Source organism: Cupressus sempervirens, chromosome 11 (assembly GCF_028749045.1).
Source record: "Cupressus sempervirens isolate cs-2001-9-10 chromosome 11, ASM2874904v1, whole genome shotgun sequence".
Classification (NCBI taxonomy): Eukaryota; Viridiplantae; Streptophyta; class Pinopsida; order Cupressales; family Cupressaceae; genus Cupressus; species Cupressus sempervirens.
The window spans coordinates 570,962,524-570,972,225 of record NC_143128.1 but is presented as its reverse complement, the minus strand read 5'-3'; the positions used below and the strand labels follow the sequence as shown (position 1 = coordinate 570,972,225).

General features: G+C 32.7%; 1 pseudogene; it reads right to left on the bottom strand.

Annotated features, from left to right (window-relative positions):
* Positions 1–415: 415 nt before the first annotated feature.
* LOC149530918 (basic leucine zipper 2-like) overlaps positions 416–9,702 on the bottom strand; it is a 61,180-nt pseudogene continuing 51,893 nt past the window's right edge.

Here is a 9,702-nt window from a genome sequence, read left to right as displayed (position 1 = left end):
TAAAGAGATTGTTGATAGCTGGTACATTATTGATAATATGGGATATTTTGAAATCATTGATAAATTTTTCACGAGTAGAACTTAAATAGAAATTATAATTGTTAGGTTCTACTAACATAAATAGGGCAATCTAGATGTCAGGCCTGAAATAGGAATCTACCTACACTCAGGTTCTTGTAAATGGCATCGTGGTGAGACCCAGAGGGCACTTGTCTACCTCTGAGCTTTTGCACGTCTTCATTGGTATCTAGCCATTGTAGGAAACTATAGGCATGTAAGATTTTATCTATTAATTTATCTTTTTTAATAAATAGCCACATAAGTTGTTATCTAATGATTAATCTACAATCTATAGTTTGAACATTAGTGGAAATGACCATCAAGCTCATTTCACTTTAGTCTCATGCTATGGGGACTACAATTTACCATACTTGAAAAGCTTGTCTTGTGCAAGATCAACAATTCTTTGCTTCAAAGAACTATTGTCAACATTCAAAATAACTCTTTGATGATCGAAAATTGTCACTTGAGGCAAAAGTGTTTATACTTCTATCTGCATTCATATCACATAAAGTTTTGAGAACAAATGAAATAAAGTAAGACACTAGTAATTTGTTCTTGAAATCCAAATAGATTTGCACCTAATGCATTGCCAATGGTAAACATAACAAACCTATAGTGCATTGAAACTTCTTTCAAGTTTTGAAATGTACTAAAGCTTTCTTACTCTAGATCTTTGTGTAGATTTCCTATTCACTAAAATTCTAGAAAATAAGCAAAAACTTATAAGAATAGGAAGGGAGAACCCAATAACAAGACACCTATAGATTCATACCTTTCAAGTGATTTTAAGAATTCATATTTTAGGGCTCAAAATCTAAGACGTAAATAATGGAAGGCTTACCTTTTGACCCATTTTAGATCAATGTTTGCATCAAGTTCCATCATTGACAATGACGAGGGCATTTCAGTCTTGGTGATCTAGAGTGGCTACTCACTTTTGTAAACACTTTGAACTTCTAGCTCACTTTTGAACTAGCCAAATACAATCATTACTTTCTTTTCCACTAAAGGCTCATTAATGCTATTGTAATCAGATGGAGTTGAGGGATACTTAGAGGTTTTATATTTATGTGAACATCTATTATCCAAAGAAGATGCTTGATGATTAGGAGGATTAAAAGATTAGTTTGACTGACTTTTGTTGAAAGGCTCAACATTATTAAACATGGACATAAGCTACTCCTCATCCAATATATCAAAGTCTTGAGATCCTTTGGAAGGTATAGATACTACAATTCTGCAATCAAACTCATCTTCCTTAGCAATTTCCTCTATTGGATTAGAATTTGTGGGGGCTTTCAAAAATACAAGTGAATCACTTGTTGATCATCTGTGATGGGCACCCTTCTTTGTTGGTATCTTAGAAGGCATGTCCAACAAATCATCTATCCATGAAAACTAATATTGTGAGAGATAGCCTACCGAAGGTGTGCATTGATGATTCAAGCTATGTCCATAGAAAGAGAAATTATGCTAGCCCATGTACATATTATTGTTATTGTGACCACTTAAACCCATAAATGGTGGGCTTTTAAGGGGCAGCTGAGGTAGCTTTGAAGATGTGAATCCCCAATTTTCTAGAGAATTATCACTGGTTCCCTGTTGTACGATTCGTAATAAATCTAAAAAAAATGGTAATGTGGAGTAGTGTAAAGGATTTTTAAAATTCTTTTGATGATATGAAAATGTTAAAACAAATTCTAAAATCTAGCCTCTTCTTCCTTTCCTTTCTTGATTCTTGTTTTAGACATCTTTTAAACTTTGCATATACATTTTTCCTTTGGTTTTTTTTGTTATGCTAGTGGCATTTGTCAATCTAGGTATTAGTTGTAGGCATATGTGTAGGGGTCAGTGCAAGAAGTTGGGTCTCACTTTTGGCCAAAAAGTGGAAGTGTTTTCCTGTTTTTGAAATATTTTGTCAATTGATGCCAAAATTTGAGTCATTTAGAGATTAAATATAAAAAAACTTCAAAATTAAAAATTTTAGTGCCTGGAATCTTCTTTTTGAATATGTAATTTATTTGTATACCCATATGATAGTTTTTTTTCTTGGTATGGATCTTTAAAAACCACTTTTTCAAAATACCTATTTCAAGACCATACCACGCTCATGTATGGACACCATAATTTGACACAAATGAATAAATTTTTGTGAATCCTTTTAAATGGAGTTACCTAACACATCGAAAATTGATGAGAATATTTTTCTTGAATTGTTTAATGAATTTTTTTTATTATTAATTTTTACTTGGCTATAAAGGAAAATTTTTAAACCTCTCATGTACGGACACCATAATTTGATCAAAATTTCACTTTTTTCAATTATTTTTTTTAACTTCAAAAAAGTTGAATGTAGATTGATGACATATAAATTAATTTAAGAAAAAATATAAAATAAAAAAGTTATTAAAGTTTTAGTGAATGTTGCTATTTTACATTTAGGCACCACCTTTGGTTAAAAAATAATAAATAAATAGTAAATAAAATCTTAACTCTATAAAATTTATATTTCTGAAATCAGGACAATGAGATCTCTAATTGATTTTTGTTTTGTAAAAAATTTGATTGGGAAGACCCTCTAAAAATTATGGCAAGGCATGAATTTGTTAGTTCAATGCCTTAGCCAAATCTTGAGAGGCCAAGGCATAGGCTTGGTCTCACCAAGCCTATCCCAAACCAAAATCCAAGGCAGGAAAAAAAAATCCCACCTCATGTTATAAGAAACGGGAACCCATTATTTGAATTTCAAAAAATGGGTACTCATTTTGAAAACCTAAAAGCAGCATGTAAAATCCGTTGAAAACTTTAAAAATTGATTTTTTAAGAAACGAGTACTCGTATTTTACTTTTAAAAAATGGGTAGCCAATTTTTAAAAAATGTGTACCCATTTTTTATTTTTTAAAAATGGGTGCCTATTTCTTAAAAATTCAAATTTTTAATTTTTTGAGAAACGGGTACCCATTTTTTGAAAATAAAAAATGGGTACCCGATTTTTAAAAATAACGGGTGCCCATTTTTTAAATTTAGGGTCGGGCACCTGAGCCGAAAACGAGTGCCCATTTTTAAAAATTGGCTACCCATTTCTAAGAGGTCTCATTTCACGGATTTGACTTCCATGGAGTTGCAACCCAACTTTGTTCATTCACCCATAGATTTATGTATACTAGACTTCTTATCAACTGTTCTATCTGTAAGAAACTGTGGCTTTATTCTATCTTTGGAGGAAGTTGTGGTATACTTTCAAGGATGTGCAACTTATGATCTTCCTATTGAGATTGCAAAAAAAGTTAAAGTTGCATTTTCTCATCCATAGGTATGGAAAGGCTATTTTCTATTATTTTGGTGGGAATATTGAGATAGTAATGAGATGGTTCCTAATATTTTTTGGAATCAAATATGTTTTATGGGTTCATTTCTTTCTTTGTAATTTCCACAATTCTTGTTGCATCAAGTGGTGCAATAACAAATCATACATTAGAGCTATATTTTTCCAGTCTATTAGTTGTTAATGATAATTTTTCTAGGGAAAAATAGCTTTCAACCATTGTTTTCAATAGGAGCTCTAACTTGATCATTTCTAGTTCTTAGATAATTTGTCTTTTTTATATGGATTAATTCACCTTTTTTACATGGAGGCTTTCTAGATGTCCCTGTACACTATGGTTTGTGGTAGGTTAAATAAAAGACATCATCATGGAGATATGTTTTACATAAAAACATAGCTATGTGTAGTGACTTGTATGATATTTGATGTTTAGTGTTCCAAGTTAATTCAAGTTATCATATATTTAAATACTTCCTTGATTTCTTCAATGAATTTTGATGCTTCATTCGTGCCAACAACATCACTTTAGAAGCATTACTAGGCATTTTTTGGGTATTCACCTGCTCTATTTTTTTTAAAACAACTTAGTTTGGTAGAAATTTCCACCAATTATTTAAAGTTTTTAACCAACAATTTGTTGAAATTTCTACCAATTATTGATAGTTTTCTACCAAGAATTGGTGGAAATTTCCACCAATTCTTGAAAGTTTTTGACAAAGAATTGGTGGAAATTTCCACCAATTCTTGAAAGTTTTCAATAAAGAATTGGTGGAAATTTCCACCAATTCTTGAAAGTTTTCTACCAAGAACTGGTCAAAATTTCCACCAATTCTTCAAAGTTTTTGACAAAGAATTGGTCAAAGTTTTGACCAATTATTGAAAGTTTTCCACCAAGAATTATGACAAATCAGAGTTAGCAGAGGTAAAAAAAATTTTGACAAATGTATTTGTGAAAATTTTGACCACGTACAAGCTGGTCAAAATTTTGACAAGAAAAATTGTCACAAATTGCTCGGTCAAAATTTTGACCAACTTGGGTCAAAATTTCGACCAACATTCATCGAAAATTAAGTCCAAATTTACTAGTAGAGGGTGATTAATGCCAACACAACCCTTACTATTTCCATCATAGATCAAAATGTAAAAATTTAAAAAAAAAAACATTTAAGAAACTCACCACAATCCCATTCCTAACATGTTCATCATAGATATGAATACACACTCACGCATAAAGCCTACTTAAGAAATTAAAACATAGCATGAAGACACGAACTTGAAAGATTCCTACTTTTACAAATGGTTATAGAAAACTAAAATTTGAGAAAAGTTTTCTTTCTTCCTCCTTCAATCCTAACTTTACTCTCTAAATGTAGAGATTGGGTGAACACTCTTCCATACTAAAATCTGCAACTAAATAGGCTCCTAACTCAACAACCTCAAGATTTAAATAACTCCCCACTTGACTAAGGGCTTCTAGAGTCTTCTAACTTAACCTTATCATTAAGGAAAACTTTATGGTGGAGTATAAACTTGTCAAACTCATGGTGAAGTTCCAATTTTTGAACTATGGTAAAAATGGGATATTTGGGTGGTCACAAAAGTCAACAAAAGGTGCTAGAGGGGTGAAAAATGCACCAAGCCCATACATATACCCCCTAGGCACTTATTTTTCATTAATTTTGGCCTCTAAAATTATTTAGGAACCTATTAAATTGCTTGATATATTTAGAATTTCTAGAAACCCTAGGAATACAACCTTACCACTAAACCATAACTAGGGTAATTAATCTTGGTTACTAACTAATTAGTATTAGGTTACTAATCTAGTCCATATTAGATTATTAGCTTACTCATCTAACCCTAATTATCATGTCGATATACATATAAGAATTACAAGTGTCAAGTGACATTATAAAATCACTGTTACAAAACATTAGACAATTTATGATTTATAGAATGATACACACATTCAATTCATGGTACAAATAAAATACGAAACAATTAGGTCTGCATATTTCATTAGACTCAACCCTAATTGGCACAAACTATACATAGGGCTGAGTTTTGATTCTCTATTAGATTTCTCGATTAATAATCCTGCACACTGAATTCAAACATCAATAGTTTGAGAAAAATCACATAAATCAAAACATCAATCTTTCATATAAATAACTATTATCTCATTTCTATTCATATATTTAACCATTAAAAATTGCATGGTCAAGGTGTTAATCATATTCCTAATTATGCATTCACTTACTGTACTACATCATCTATTGGTCTTAGATTGGTTTTGACAATTGGGTGTCAACACACTTAACCAATTTTCTTATAGAGGCTGAGTACACAATATATACTGAGCCATAGTATGTGTCGAGCCAGATTTCCAATAGGTGTTGAGTGACTTCATGTGTTGAGCATGATATAGGTGCCGAGTGACTTCAGGTGCCAAGTGAACCATATGAGTCAAGTGAACCATATGAGCCAAGTGAACCACATGCGCTGAGCAAGTCAGAGTGCTATAGGCATTGAGCAAACTAGAATCATATATGAGTCAAGCACCAATAATCTAGTATGTTTTGAGTAACTTAGAATCAGCATACACATTTGTGCCTTCACAAACTTAGATGTAAATTTTTTTTGGATGAATCACAAAGGGATTAAAATATAAGATCAAATCTTTTCACTTACTTATGTAGTCAATATGTAGCCAATAAGAAAAATGGAGAAGGCATGCAATGAATGAGAAAAGTGCAAGGAATGTGCGAGAATTAAAGATTCAATGTGGATCGTAGATTCATACCTAACCCTATGTCTTTGAAATATTTAAAAGGAGGAAAGAACCCCATTGTATGCATGGAAGACAACAGTGTATGGGTAAACTATAGTAAAATTCAAAGGGAAGTGTGAAAAGACTTAGAGGAAAAGATAAGCATTGCATATTCAGTTGATTAGAATGGAGCAAAGACATCGAACAGATATCAGATCTAAGAGGATCAAGATTAGGGAGAGTAGATCAAGTGCCTGAATTCAGCAATCAAGGATTGTAAGCTATCATGTTTATTAATCTAATACTCTCTAGCAATTATATTAGAAAGAAAATCCTATGTTGATAGGTTAGCTTAATAGCTAGGTTGTAGAACCTTTGAAAAGGTGATAAAATCCTTTAATAGGGTGACACTTCATGTAAAGTGTTTGTAAATCCTTTAAATAGGTCACTATTGATACAATATAAAACCTTTAACAGTGCAGACCATCAGAAGTGGCCAAACATTAATGCTGCAGTGATATTTTGTGGGTATCATCCCCACCCTAGTTTTACCTTCTCATTTTCAAGGGTTTCTAGGTTACCAAATTTGGTGTTGTGTAGTGATGAATGTGTTTGCTTTATGGTTGTTTGATATTTTTACATGCATGAAGTTTATTTTAGTTAAAAAAATTTAAGGTTAAAGTGTGATACTACTAATTCACCCCCCTCTTAGAAGTATTCTTCCTATTTCATTATTCCAATAATTGGTATCAAAGAAAGGTTCTCACAAGGAGAAGCATAACATATTAGAGAAAAGATATGAAGATGGAAGTGTTTAAACTTGGGAAGATCATAGAGAATTGTGTGATTGATGTGCACCTTGCCCTACAGAACTTGGAGGAAGCTAGAGTAGAATTGAGAAAATCCTTGAAAAGAAGGAAGGATATAGCCACAGCTGAAAATGACACTCACTACAAAAAGATTGATACCACAAAAGTGTTTTCCAATGGAGATTCCAAAGATTTTGATGCAACAGTAGCAAAATTGATGGAGAAGAATAGAGCGCAAGTAGAAGAAATCAAAATACTCAAGCTTGAACAAGAATCACAAGCCATAATGCTTTGTGAGATAACTAAACATAAGAAAAGATCCATTGAAGACAAGGCTATGATAGAAGATCAAAAGAGAAATCTTACCAATAGACTAGAGGAAAATAAAATTGAGTTTGAAAGAATCTCAAACATCCAGCTAGAGACATTAAGTCAAATGATGAATGCTCATCATGAACTTAATGTCAAGGACATTGAGATCTCCACTCTAAAAATGAAAAATGAAAAATTGTAGAATGAATTGAGAAGAGAGAAGGAGATAGCAGAAAGCTTCAACAAATCAAGTGAATCCATCAAGCACTTTGAATAATTGCTAAAATCACCAAGGGCCAGTAATGATACTTCAAGACTTGGTTACACCAAAACTAAACAAGGAGAGTCTTCCAAGACTGTAAAATAAAGGAGCAACAAAGGTAAGACAACTAAGCCTACTTGTCATTTCTATGGTAAAAGGGGAAACACTGCTAATGTATGTAGGAGTAAGAAGACCAATCAGCATGATAATCTTAAGAATGCAAGCTATTGTCACAAGTGCAAAAAGCAAGGACATCAAGCACATAACTATAGGACTAGGACTATAAGGAGACCAAAATTTGAAGGTCACCACTATAGTTGCAAGAAGTATGGACATAGAGATTTTGAGTGCAAATCAAAGCCTATGTGGACATCAAATCAGGCAACAAGAGAAGGTAACCATGGTCATCAACATAATTGAGACTATAACACTAGGTATAACTGTCATTATTGTCAGGAATATGGACATTCCTGAAAACTACATAAGGACACATTTTAGGGGGAACTATAGTAGGTGGCTAAGTCAAACCACATGTTTTAGTTGCTTGAAGACTGGTCATATCAGCAACAATTTCTCAACAAAGTCAAAGGCACCCAAGTTATAAGTCAACAAAGTTAAAGAGAAGGTAGATGTTGAACACATTAGAGGACAAATGAACAAGACTTGGAAGAAGAAAGATGAATGTACCTCATCAAATGAAGGGTTCACTTCACCTAATAGGTAAAGTGGTCACACTTCATCTAACTAAGCATGGATAGCTATATGGGACTGATATACAAAGCTACATCATACATCAGTCCCAAGACAAACAATCACTACAAAGAAGAAAACAACATGAGAATAGATGCAAAGTTAAAACTTAAAATTTCAGCAAGTGTTTCTGAGCTATTCTTACATGCTGAGTAGTCAGTTGCAACCAAGTGATAGTTGATGCTGAGTTGGGTAATTTCAATCGAAGCCAAGTGAAGAGTAAATCTAGTTGAAGTTGAGTGATGGAAAACCAATGGAAGTTGAGTTATGTTGAAATCTTTGAGAGTTGAGTGTACAGCTATATTCACTAAGCATTTAATGCTAGGTTCAAAAAGAGTATAAGGTCAAAATTTTTACCATTTCTCATCATTTGAACATAGAGCAAGAATGAGAAGAGTGTAGAAGTGATTGATGAACAACATTGAAGCCTTTTGCCTGGGTTTCAACATAGATCAAGTGTCGAGTTGTGCAATCATAAAGTTCTATATATATTGAAACCCTAGATTTTTAATATGGCTTCCAGTTCTAAAAACCCTAAGGAAAAGGAAGGTTTTGAGGTTCTGTTAGTTAGCAATGAGGTCGAACAACTAGATTTTAGGCTAATTTTAGAAGTTTCTTATAAAAATGACCCTACTAGCACATTATCCATGATTCCACCCAAAGTTGTAATGGTGCAGGATGCGAGGAAGTGTTACAATTGCAAGATAGGAGTAATAGGAGACCTTGAGATTTTTCAAGCATATGATAAACTATGTGAATATCAAATGCTTAAGGAAGAATTTCAAATAGTTGAGAAAATGGGTTTAACCCATGCCCTAGTTTTCCCCACAAGTTTTAAAACTAAATGGATAAGAATTATTTTAAGCAAGATATATAATGGTTATTTATGCTTGTAAGGAGGACCTATTAAGCTAATGAAGGGGATAGTGCATAGGGTTATAGGTTTTCCAACCCTAGATCGAAAAAAGAGCCTGCATAGTGATTGAAAGGAATTTATTGAAAAGAAAACTAGGGCTAAATGGAACAAGAGGGGCATGACCATTGACACAATCATAGATCCTGTTCTGGATTTTGCAGTGAGAATGATATCTCACAAGTTCTATCAATCAAGTGGATTGTATAGTGTAGCATGTATTGATATGGATGTGGCATATAAACTTGTCAAGAAAGATCATACATATGATCTAGCAGAGTTATTGTTAGAGAAAATCATGGAGAATCTAGGAGCAATCAGAAGATCTAAAGGTTCTCAATGTAAGTTTGTATCGGTTTTGATTTGTATATTTTTCTATGTTTTGGAAGAATTTCCCTTGATTGGTAAAGTGAACTAGAAATCAAACAAGTTAGCCATTACACAAATCAATGAATATATTAAGCAAATGGGTGACAACTTTAAGGCTCAAATGACAA